The sequence below is a fragment of the Cannabis sativa genome, chromosome 2 (assembly GCF_029168945.1).
Source record: "Cannabis sativa cultivar Pink pepper isolate KNU-18-1 chromosome 2, ASM2916894v1, whole genome shotgun sequence".
Taxonomy (NCBI): domain Eukaryota; kingdom Viridiplantae; phylum Streptophyta; class Magnoliopsida; order Rosales; family Cannabaceae; genus Cannabis; species Cannabis sativa.
Window position 1 is genome coordinate 71,536,478 of NC_083602.1, and position 12,192 is coordinate 71,548,669.

The 12,192-nt window shown below is 33.5% G+C and overlaps 1 long non-coding RNA gene across 2 annotated transcripts; it reads right to left on the reverse strand.

Annotated features, from left to right (window-relative positions):
* Nucleotides 1-6,811: 6,811 nt before the first annotated feature.
* Nucleotides 6,812-10,301, reverse strand: LOC133034032 (uncharacterized). 2 transcript variants are annotated; one of them, XR_009686001.1, is made up of 4 exons: nt 9,415-10,301; nt 8,827-8,948; nt 8,379-8,452; nt 6,812-7,008 (listed from the first exon to the last, which is right to left on the reverse strand). It is a non-coding gene; the product is annotated as an uncharacterized LOC133034032 (long non-coding RNA). The 2 variants fall into 2 exon arrangements; XR_009686002.1 differs by lacking the exon at nt 6,812-7,008 and adding an exon at nt 7,021-7,219.
* Between the last annotated feature and the right edge of the window lie 1,891 nt (nt 10,302-12,192).

Genomic DNA, 12,192 nt, shown 5'->3' on the forward strand with positions numbered 1-12,192 from the left:
TATTAATTTTTCTGACTAAATTATGGTAAAATTCCAATAGTATCATTTCGCTGTTAATTAATCCTCATTATTTATTTTTTAACAGTAAAGTTTCTAAATTTAAGTTTTTGTTAACACTTAATTCTTTCTATCATTTTTTGACAGTTAAATGACAAGTTGGATCTCATGTATATAGGACATTATTCACATAGACAAGTGTAAACATGACACTATACTATTGGTACACATAAATAAATATTTAAAATAAAAATAAAAATATATTAATTTAAAAACATAAAACAATTCTTTTTCTTTTGTTTTCTACTATTTTTTTTCCATATTTTTTTCTCTTTCTTCATTCTTCTCCCAAAATTGACCACTACCACCATCCACAACCATCCAAACCGCAAACCACCACAAGTGTCTACCACCACCAAAACCTCTTTTGAAGATCATAAATCCAACATAATAACAGAATCATATACCACAACTGAAACACAATTCTGTTGGATTATATTCTACCAGGATCTAAATTTACTAACAAGTATGTTTTTAACCTCTTAAATATGAATCTCTAAAACGATGAAAATTAAACACATATAAAGTATGAAAAACCTTACATTGGTTGCAACGGAATTAAATGACTCCTTCCGCTCAGATCTCTAACTCTTGTTCCTTTTTGTCGCAGAGTATAATTAAGATATGAGCCCGAAACTCATTCAATTGTTTGGATTCTTCACAGTCTTACACACTATGATTGAGGACTAACTTGCTATGGGTGGGCATGCACTCAATCACTAAGGCTCGAATTTGTTTGTGAAGAAGACTATATGATTTCAAAATAGTAGAGAGAAAAGAAGAAGAAGAAATCTCAAAACACTAGTTGTCTGGCAGAATAGAAACTAGGTATAGAAGCATATTAGTTGGATAATAAGGCCATTTTTTTCTTTTTATACTAATTCACTTAGGGTTATGATTGATTTATTTAGAATAAAAAATGATAAAATAATAGCATAGTGGCTTGCCACATATTGGGCCCAACACTAGTTACATTTTTGCCATTTTTCTTAACTATTTATTTATTATTTTACAAATGCCATATTTTACAATTCTAATCCTATAAATACTAAAACTATTTATTTAATAATTAAAATAAATTATCAAATAAAATCGTCATTTATATTATTTATTAATTAGACTCCACAAAGTCTCTTAATTAACAAATAGACCCTAAAATCCTATTTCTTCACAATCAAGTCATGTCTTAGTGAAAATTCAGAAACAGGATATAGTCTAATTTTATAATTATAATTGATTAATTAAAATCAATTAACTGAGTCTTACAAGCAGTCTGTCTCAACTAGTATGGGGACCATGGGCTTATAAAACTGAGCTTCCAAAAAGAAGATCTAGAATATACCAAGTAAATTCCCAAACTTATTAATTCCTCCTTGCACCACTATAGATTTAGAATTGCACTCTCAATTACATAGAATGCTCTATATTTTTCGGCCACGATATAGATACGCTATGAGATTATCCATTTGTTATAATCCTAATAATCAATGATCCTCTATAGATGATTTACACTGAGTAGGGACTAATTTACCATTACACCCTTCAATGTATTTTATCCTTAAAACACTTAGCTAGCTATAAATGATATTCCAGTGAACTAATATAATCACTGAAATGAGTACTCAACCATTTATCTCTATTAAGCCAAGCTCAAAGAAAATCATCGTTTTACTTTTATGTCTGTATAGAAGCCATAAATTTTGCATCTATGATTAGCGCTCTCACTCAATTGAACTACCATGTCCTTAATCTATATGTCACGAGAAGAACCATTTGGTCTACTTTAACGAACAGATTGAAGAACACAAATAATGTAACTGAACTAGAACCTAACCATCTCAGAATTAAGATCACTTGATCTAAGATCAACTAGGGGATATTGAATTGAATAGATATTACAGTAAGTTTATTATATCTAATTCAAGTTCAATATCGATCCCTTCTGATGCATATGCCATACATCCAACCCAAGCTTACTTTAACCAATACCATGAAAAGGACATAATACTTATTCAAGGTGCAAGTAAACTATATTGTAGATTATCCTATCAGTTCAACCCTGTGTACTGATAAATCATAAGAATACATTTAATCACACAATCTTGATTACTTTCCATTGTGTTGACAACACAATAAATAAGAATATCAGTGTGATAAGGATTTGGATGAATTTATAAATCAAATAAACAAATAAATGATCAATGAACCAAATAACACATTAAATAAGTAATAATAAATTTGTTTCTTTATTGATAATTGAATAGAAAAGATTATATTAAAATAGAGTTTTATTTAAGGCTCAAAGCCAAACAAACTCACACTTGCACTAACATAAAACTATCAGTACATTTCAATTAATTCTAAACTTAGTCTGTGCTTTTCAAATGTAGTTACAGTTAAAACTTTTGTGAATAGATCAGCTAAGTTGTCTTCAGTATCAACCTTCCCCACCAGTACATCCCTTCTTGCCACATATTCCTTAATGATATGATATTTCCTCTCTATGTGTTTGCTTCTCTTGTGGCTTCGAGGCTCTTTACTATTGGCTATAGCTCCAGTGTTATCACAAAGTAAAACCAATGGTTTTTCCATTCCAAGAACAACACCAAGTCCTTGGAAAAACTTTCTAAGCCGGACTAGTTCCTTAGCAACCTTAGCAATAACTATGTATTCGGCCTCCATGGTAGAGTCTGATGTTGCAGTTTGCTTAGTACTTCTCAAAAAAACTGCTCCACCCCTAAGAGTAAACACCATCCCAAATGTAGACTTCCTGTCATTAAGGCAAGCCTAAAATCTAAGTCGGTATAGCGTACGGGATTCAAAGTGTAACGCCCTAATGCTAAGGCATGCTAAAGTGTTTTTCAATTACAGTGCAATCTTTGCTAATCAAAGAATTTTCTTGAAAAACGTGTCAAATTAAAACTTTTATATTATATATATATTAAACTTTATAATACTTCAAAATATTTACAAGACCCGGGATCCCGTTTTCAAACTTTTAAACATAATATACCGAAATACATAACAATCAGGTCGCACAGCGACTACAAAATACAATTACCAGATGTCCCAAGACCGAACATTCCAGGTCGCGCTGCTTCGACATGTACAATCTCATCCTAGCTCAGGTTCACTCCTGTTCAGCTTTCGCCTTTCCTTTACCTACACATGGAAGCAGAATTGTGAGTCGACAGACTCAGTAAGAAAAGCATATAACATATCATATAATTTCCAACTTGTAATTAGGCGCCCATACACCTATTTACAAGGCTCAACAGATGAGTAAGAATGTTCAATACTAGGGTACAGCCACTATACCACATACACTACGTACCTCACTGTACGAGTGTTGGTAGGGTTTATTTTGTACCCTGAGTACCACTGAGTGATATACCACGCACCCTCAGTACTTTTCTGTACTTATGCTGGCATCACTGTACTCCTAACCAATATTCACTATACCATTGCACTCTGTACCATAACTATACAAGTGTTGGTAGTGCAATTAACACTTTAAGCATGCATATACACATAACATATACATACACTCAGATATTGATATCACACATTATACACAGTTCTTACCTTCTTTCCAGATTCAAGTGTGCTGGCCGACCTGAACAGAAAGACTTGTGCTAGATGGATGCCCTAATCACATTATGAAACTGGGTAAGTTACAAGATTAAAACCCTAATCCCGGGAAACCCAAAACCATAACCCTAGGTTCTGTTATACTTTCTAGGGATTACACAAACTCTGGAAATAGGGAAGCACCCACCCACGGCACTGAAATGGACAAAAATTGAGAAAACAAATCATTCGGGGACCCTGCCAAAACCGGCTAGCAGGTTTTAGAGGTCTGGTAAAACTGGCTAGCCGGTTTACACCAGTTCACCCCAAATTTTTCGTTTCTTGCTCAATCTTCGACCAAACACAACCAAACCTTCCAGAGTACCTAATTAAGGTATATACAATATATTCCAGCCAGTATTTCACAGAAAAACTCAATGAATCAAATTATGCCATTAGAGATCAAAGCTTTGAACTCAAAGCTCAAACTTGCCTAAATCCAACACAACACACTAAAACCAGCTACAAGAACTTGAAACCAACTCAAATGAACCCTAAAATTTGAATCCTAAACATCCCAAACCCTAACAGCCACTAATTCTAAAAATCATAAACTCAAACCAAGCAAAAACTTAAAAACTAAAGAAGGGTTCTACTAGGGCTTACCTTAGCTTGATTCTCCCAAGATTTCCTTGCTGAAACTACCACAAATCAGCAGCAATCCCCCTCGATCTTGCTGGTTTCGAAGAGAGAGAAGAAGGAAAGAAAGGTTTCCTTCAATTTTAGGTTTTCTCTTATTTTCTTAATTGATTCAAATGAAAAGAGATTAAGCAATCTCTTGCTGAAATTGATTTAGCTAGGTGTCACTAAGCTAGGGCAGCCACCTATCCTTCACTAAAGGAAATGACTAAAATGCCCTCAAAGTTATAACATAAGTATTTTTCAAAACTAGGGGTAAAATGGTCAAATTCCATAACCCCCCTTAATCCCGATATTTTATTTTTTCTAAAATATTTCCCAATAAGAAATAAGGTTCTAAACTTACCCATGTGATCAAACTAGCCATCCATCGCATTTTTCGTTGTCGCCGAGCAAAAATTACAAAAAATAACATATTTCACATATAAGTCAAATAATACCCCTAGAGTCTAATAAAATCTCTAGAATTGAGAAATTATAACTCTAATATTTATTTCTAATATTGGGGTCCACAAATAAATAATTTCATAAGTAATCATACAAATAACAGAAATTAGTGCTAATTGCCTTTACTAATCCAAATTACTAAAGCGGTCATTACAATTATCCCCCCGTTAAAAGGATTTTGTCCTCGAAATCTAACCTGAATAGCTCTGGATGTTGAGTCCTCATATCAGACTCCAACTCCCAGGTGGCTTCCTCCACCTTACTGTTCTTCCAAAGCACTTTAACCAAAATAATGGTTTTATTCCGAAGAACCTTTTCTTTTCTATCAAGGATCATGTTGTTCTTCGTAGGATAAGTCTGATTGCAGTTCAAGGGCTTCATAACTCAAGATATGAGTCAGGTCTGACACGTATTTCCTCAACATAGAATTATGAAATATGTCATGGATAGCCGACAATGTTGGTGGTAAGTCTAGCTAATATGCTACCTGCCCGACCTTCTCGAGTATCTGAAATGGCCCAATGAACCTAGGACTCAACTTACCCTTCTTCCCAAAGAACCTAATACCCTTCATTGGGGAAACCCGCAGGAAAACATGTTCCCCTGCCTGAAATGTAACATCTCTGCACTTCAGATCAGCATAACTTTTCTGCCTACTTTGAGAAGCAAGCATTCGAGCCTTAATCTTGTCAATAGCCTCATTGGTCCTCTGAACTAATTCTGGACCCAAGTACTTCCTTTCTCCAATTTCGTCCCAATGAATAGGGGAGCGACATTTCTTACCATATAACATCTCATAGGGAGCCATCCCTATAGTACTCTGGTAGCTATTGTTGTAGGAGAACTCAATTAAAGGCAAGTACTTACTCCATGAACCCTCAAAGTCCATGACACAGGCTCGCGGTAAATCTTCCAGTATCTGAAGTGTTCTCTCTGACTGACCAACAGTCTGAGGGTGAAAGGTCGTGCTAAACTTCAACTTAGTACCCATAGCCTTTTGAAGACTCACCCATAATTTTGATGTAAACTTTGGATTCTTGTCTGAAACAATAGATTTAGGGGCTTTATGGAGACGAACTATCTCCTTTACATACAGTTCAGCGTACTAATCCACTGAATATGTAACTTTCACTGGTAGAAAGTGAGCTAATTTTGTGAATCTGTCCACTATGACCCATACTGAATCATACATTCATGTGGTTCTAGGTAATCCAGTTACAAAGCCCATTAGCAATGTCCTCCCACTTTCACTCAGGAAGGAGTAAAGGTTGCAATAATCCTGTCGGCCTTTGATGTTCAGCCTTGATTTGCTGGCAGGTTAAGCATTTAGATACATAGTCCACCAAATCTCTTTTCATCCACTACTACAAAAAGTATAATTTTCGTCAGTTTTTAAGTGTCATTTAAAGAATTTACGTCGGTTTTTTAAACCGACGTATATACCGTAGTCGCAAATAGTATTAGCGTCATTTTTAAAACGACGCAAAAAACAATTTTCTACATTTACAAACCGACGCAAAATATTTACTTTTTATTTTATCTTCTGCGTCGGTTTAGAAATGACGCTAAATTGTTTAGGGCATTTTAAAACTGTCACAGAAAACTTATTACGTCGGTTTAAAAATATCATATCTATTACGAAATTTTTTGTTTTTTTTACCTATTGCGTCGCTTATAAAATGACACAAATATAAGTAAGAGAAAATTGCAATTTTTTCATGCAATTTTCCTCATATGCATTATCAAATTTTATAATTCTATATAAAAGTAAATACATAATACAAAAAAATTTAAAATAACATTTGTAAAACTTACATAAAATTAGTAATCGATTCTATTAACTAATCACACAATACTAAAATTGTTAATAGAATCGATCATAATACTTAAATTCCATTGTACGTAAACTAAATATAAACTAATTACATATGCAAAAGATAACAATAATCATAAAACTTGTTACTCATGTATTATAACAAAAGTAGTAACATTTAATCTATAATTTGAAAATATAGAAAACTTAAGAATTCTTTGTACACATAAAATAAGACATTATACTACTTACAACTTTTCAGCAAGCTAGTGAAAAGAACGAACAAATGTATCCTGGTGCGAGGGAAGGTTTTCATGTTCTTAAGTTTTTAAACTTTGCATTTATTTCCCAATAGTTTGAATTCTCTTCAATCATGCTGGAAGCTTCTCTCTTCCCTAGTCCCCTCTTTTCCAAAACAAAACCTGCAACAAATACCAAAATAGATAAGTGGTGATATTTTTAAGGGTAAGAAATGTCTCCATATATAGCCTTGAAAATAAAGTTCACTAAATTAAATGAATAATTTTTTTAAGGGCTTAGCATTTCATTTAGTAGAAAAGTCTCCCCTTTTCCACTCACTATTGGTCCAACAAGTGATTCAAATAATATAAATTCAAAATTGTTTTCTTATGGCTGCAATAAGAATATGTAACAGCAACATTAGCATCCTATAGTTATTATTGTGGGACTATAGCACCAAATTAGTTTTGTCTTTATTTTATGTGTATAAAAAAATTAGTTTTTTAAATACATAATTAAAGAAAATGTTATCAAAAGATGAGAATTGGCTTATCAAACAGTATACCAACACAACAACAAACAGGCAGAAAAAATATGGTAACTTATTGTAGAGGAAACACATCTTTTTGGCCTAAGAATTCAAATTGTAAAATGCTTGACTCTAATTACTCAAGTGATCACAACACATTCCTAAATAAATAATTCTCTACTTTGCATTACCTTGATTTTGTGCATTCTCCCTTAGACTACAAATGAACATAAGGTGTGTTAAGTACATCATTAGAACAAAAACTATAAGTACTAGTATCAATGACTTCATGTTGTGAAGAAAAGAAACAAACCTCAATTTTTTCAAAAAAGCAACTTAATGAATACCTATAGGGTTAGCACATATCATGAAGTTCCTTTAGTACAAATTAGAAAACACAAAAACTTAGCTGAAAAATAAATTGGTAAATAGACAAAAGACTAAACGACTAGAAAATTAATGTAAGAACCTCATGCCTAATTACCCTAAATCATAGGAAAAGTGTATACTTCTATGTCATATTTAATTATGACAAATTTCAAAGATAGTCAATGTTTATTTTAATACAAAAAAATACTATTCCTAGTCCAACCAAAATTAATAAAAAAACAAGTTTGAGTTTCAAAGCAACTTTGAGGTAGAGTTGTCCATTTATAAATGTAATATATCACACACTGTTCACTTTTTTCCAAATAAAAAATTACAATTTGCAGGATTTTGTCATCCAAGAAATGATATCAGCAACCATTTATGTCAACAGCTAATCCTATTATACAAGACACACCTTTCAAAATCACAGATTAGTACAGATGAAAAGAAATAGTAAGTTTCAACAAAGTTGTGGTTGCAGATAAAACTAGTACAACCACAAAGTCATCCCCTTTAACTTGCCAATATGAGCTTTACATTCAATTTTAATTGCATTGATGATTCACTAATTTGGATATGCCAAAGAAAAATAAATTCATCAATAAAAAATAAGCAAAATCATTATGAAATATAAATTCATAAATAAAAACTTACCCTTTTTCGTTAACTTGTTTTCTTTCTTAAAACTTCACTTTTTTCTTCAATTGCATAACACAATGCTCATGAACCTATTAAAAATGCAAATCAAACTATCATTTAAAGCTCTCTAGTTAGACTAAAAAAGAAACACTAGTTTAGACCAAACCCAGTTCAAACATACATAAATTTACTCATTGGCTAGAGAAAAAAAAATACCCTTGAAAAGTGAAGTTTAACAAATTAAAAGATAAACATATGCATTCGCACAATATTCCTTCTACAATAGAGAGTACAGTACTTTACTTTTTCAATTTAATAATACAAAACTTGTAAAGAAAAACCAAAAATTTTTAAAGAATGAAAACAGTACCATATACAAATAAATCAGGAAAACGAAGTAAGCCACATGGTGACACCAATTGAATTCAGCAAGAAACAATAGACTAAGTAGCACAATTCATACATGATGTATTATTGATGTTTCCATTATATTCATGGTTGCTGCTACTACTGCTGCCGCTTACTCTTCTTCTTCTTCCTCAAACCCAAACTCAGTTTTCTTTATTTTAATTCTCTCAATTTGAGCTAAGTCATACCGAAAGAAGAAGAAAAATACCAAAACTGTCAAGGGAACTAACAAAGGAACTAAAAAGCAAATCGAGTTTCAAAAATATAAAACCGTGAGAAACCAAGATCAACATCGAGAAATAGAACAGTAACAAAATCAATGAAATGCAAGTTGGTCGAAATGTACAACCACCCAAAAAATTCAAAGAAAGAAAAGTTTGTTTACTAAATCCACAGAATTTAAGAACATTACAATCCATATCTCAAAACAATTACATCTAAAGCCCAAGAACTATCAACATAAATTCTTTAAAGCCTCTAAACTACTATAACTAAACATACTATTACAATAATAACAGGGTGTTTACTAGTGGATTGGGTTTAAAATATTCAGCTACATCCAATTTATTGATCGGTATCAAATTCAAATATATGTATATATAAATAAATAATTAAAATAAAATTATTAATATATATAACTTACATCGGAGAGATAGGCTCGTCGATGGTTGTCCGAAAGAAAGATGAACAGAGGGAGAGAGAAGGGTGGTTGGAGGGATGAGGGACAAGAGGCGATTTTGGGATTTTTGGCAAGAGGGGTGCCACTGATTGAAGCTCGGAAAGAGAGAGAGAGAGAGAGAGAGAGAGAGAGAGAGAGAGAGAGAGAGAGAGAGAGAGAGAGAGAGAGAGAGAGAGAGAGAGAGAGAGAGAGAGAGAGAGAGAGAGAGAGAGAGAGGAGCGTCGTCTATCGAAGCTCGAAGAGAGGGGCACGCTGCTGATCGAAGCTTGGAGAGAGAGAGGGCTGGAGAACAGCCAGAGGTGCAGCTGGGTTTGTATGACTGGGAAAGAAGAATAAGAAGGATTGAGCAATATCATGGGAGAAGAGAGACCACAGACCACCGTCGAATCGTTTGAAGAGGAGGTGGTTAGGGTGAGTTCTCATCGTCGTCTGAAGAGGAGATGCGGCTGAAGAGAATCGCAAGAATTTTGCGTTTAGGGAGAGGGCTGAAGTGGAGATGCGGCTGAAGAGAATCATCTGAAGAAAGGGGCTTGAGGATTTTGCCTTTTTTAATTTTAGGGATTTCACTTTTTTTTGTGTCGGTTATTAACTCTCACTATTGTATTTTGCGTCGTTTTTAAAAGCTCACTAATATAATACACTAGTTTTAATAACAGACGCAAAATGAAACGTAAATTTTTAAATTTCCTACTTTTTCCGTCGGTTTAGCTTTTAGCGTCATATACCTAAAAGACGCAAATAACATATTATTAGTGTCATTTTTAAAGTGACGCCCCAATTATTTGAGTACTATTTACGTCGGTCAACGCTATGAACAGTAGCGTTGACCGACGTAAATAGTGTATTTTGTAGTAGTGATCCCATACCACCAGAAGTAGGGTTTTAAATCCTGATACATTTTCGTAGTTCCCGGATGCAATGAATAAGGTGTGGTATGAGCTTCATCAAGTATTTCTTTCTTAAGCTCCATAACCCACAGGTCCCAGGATCGTAACCTGGCTCTGATACCAGTTGTTGGAAATTATTTTACCAGGATCTTAGATCTACTCACAAGTATGTTGATTAACACCATAAATATGAACTTTCTAAAACGATGAAATAAACACATATAACGTTTAGTAAACCTTACATTGGGTGCAGCGGAATAATATGACTCCTTCCGTTCAGATCTCTAACCCTTGTATCCTTTCTGTCGCAGAGTATTATCAAGATCTGAACCTGGATCTCTTTCTCTGATTCTTTAGTGCTGAAACTCCTTCTTGCTGAAAGTCTTTCTTCACGATCTTCCTCACTATGATTGAGGTATCACTTGCTGTGTGTGGGCACTACTCTAATCACTAAGTGTTTCGAAATCTTAAGGAAGAAGAGAGAGAGAGAGAGAGAGGTCGGCCCAGAATATAGAGAGAGGCTCAGGTTTTTTTACAATAAAAAGTGTAATTTTCCTGAAGCCTTCACTATCTATTTATAGCATTCCACTAGGGTTAGGTTTGCATTATTTCGTATTAAAATAATGAAAATATCAGAGGATAATTCCTATAAAAGTGGCCAGCGATGGCAGTATGGATTTGGGCCTCACTTTTTGCAATTTTGCAGTTTTATCCCTTTTGCATCTGATTTTCTCAAAAACGCCAATTTTCTAATTCAACCATTTAAATGCCAATTCTAACTATTTAATAACTATAAATAATTATTAAATAATATTTTCATTTATCATATTTATTAATTGAACCATACAAAGTATCATAATTAACAAATATGTCCCTAAAACTCTTTCTTTACAATTTCGCCCTTACTTAGTGAAAAATTCACAAATAGACATAGTCTAATTTGAGAATTATAATTGATTAATCAAAACCAATTATATGAGTCTTACAAGCAATATTATCTCAACCAATGGGGGGACCATGGGTCTATATAACCGAGCTTCCAATAAGCAGATCAAGACTTTATTACCTAAATTCACTGACTTATTAATTCTTCATTGAATCCACGCATAGAACTTAGAATTGCACTCTCAGTATATAGAATGCTCTATATGTTCCACCATATAGACACATCATTAGTTATCCATTGTTATAATCCTAATTTGATTAATGATCCTCTATATGAATGATCTACACTGTAAAGGGATTAAATTACCGATACACCCTACGATGTATTTTATCCTTAAAACACTTGACCCCGTATAAATGATATTTCAGCTTATGTGAAATGAGTACTCCAGCATTTATTTTCGTTTGGTCAAGCTCGAAGGAGATCATCCTTTGCTTACTATTTGCCAGATAGAAGCTATAGATTCCATGTTTATGTTAGCGCTCCCACTCAATTGCACTACCGTGTTCCCAAAATGTACGTATCACCGTGACCTAAAAGTAGGATTAACTAACAAATCAAAGAACACGAATAGCCTCCTAAGATTGAGCCTAATCATAACAGGATTAAGATCATTTGATCTAGAATCAACTAGGCGATATTGACTTGAATAGATTTACGGTAAGTTTAATAAATCTAAGTCAAAGTTCAATATCGGTCCCTTCCGATGCATACTCCATGCATCCAACCTGAGCTTTACTTTAACCAATGTTCTGGAAAGAACATAGCATTTCTCTAAATGCAAGTAAACTCTTGTTGTAGATTATCATATCAGTAAAACCCTGTGTCTGATGAATCTAGGAAACTTTATTCACATAGCCATGTTTACTTTCCAAAGTGTTGACAACACAATAAACAGGATCAAGTATG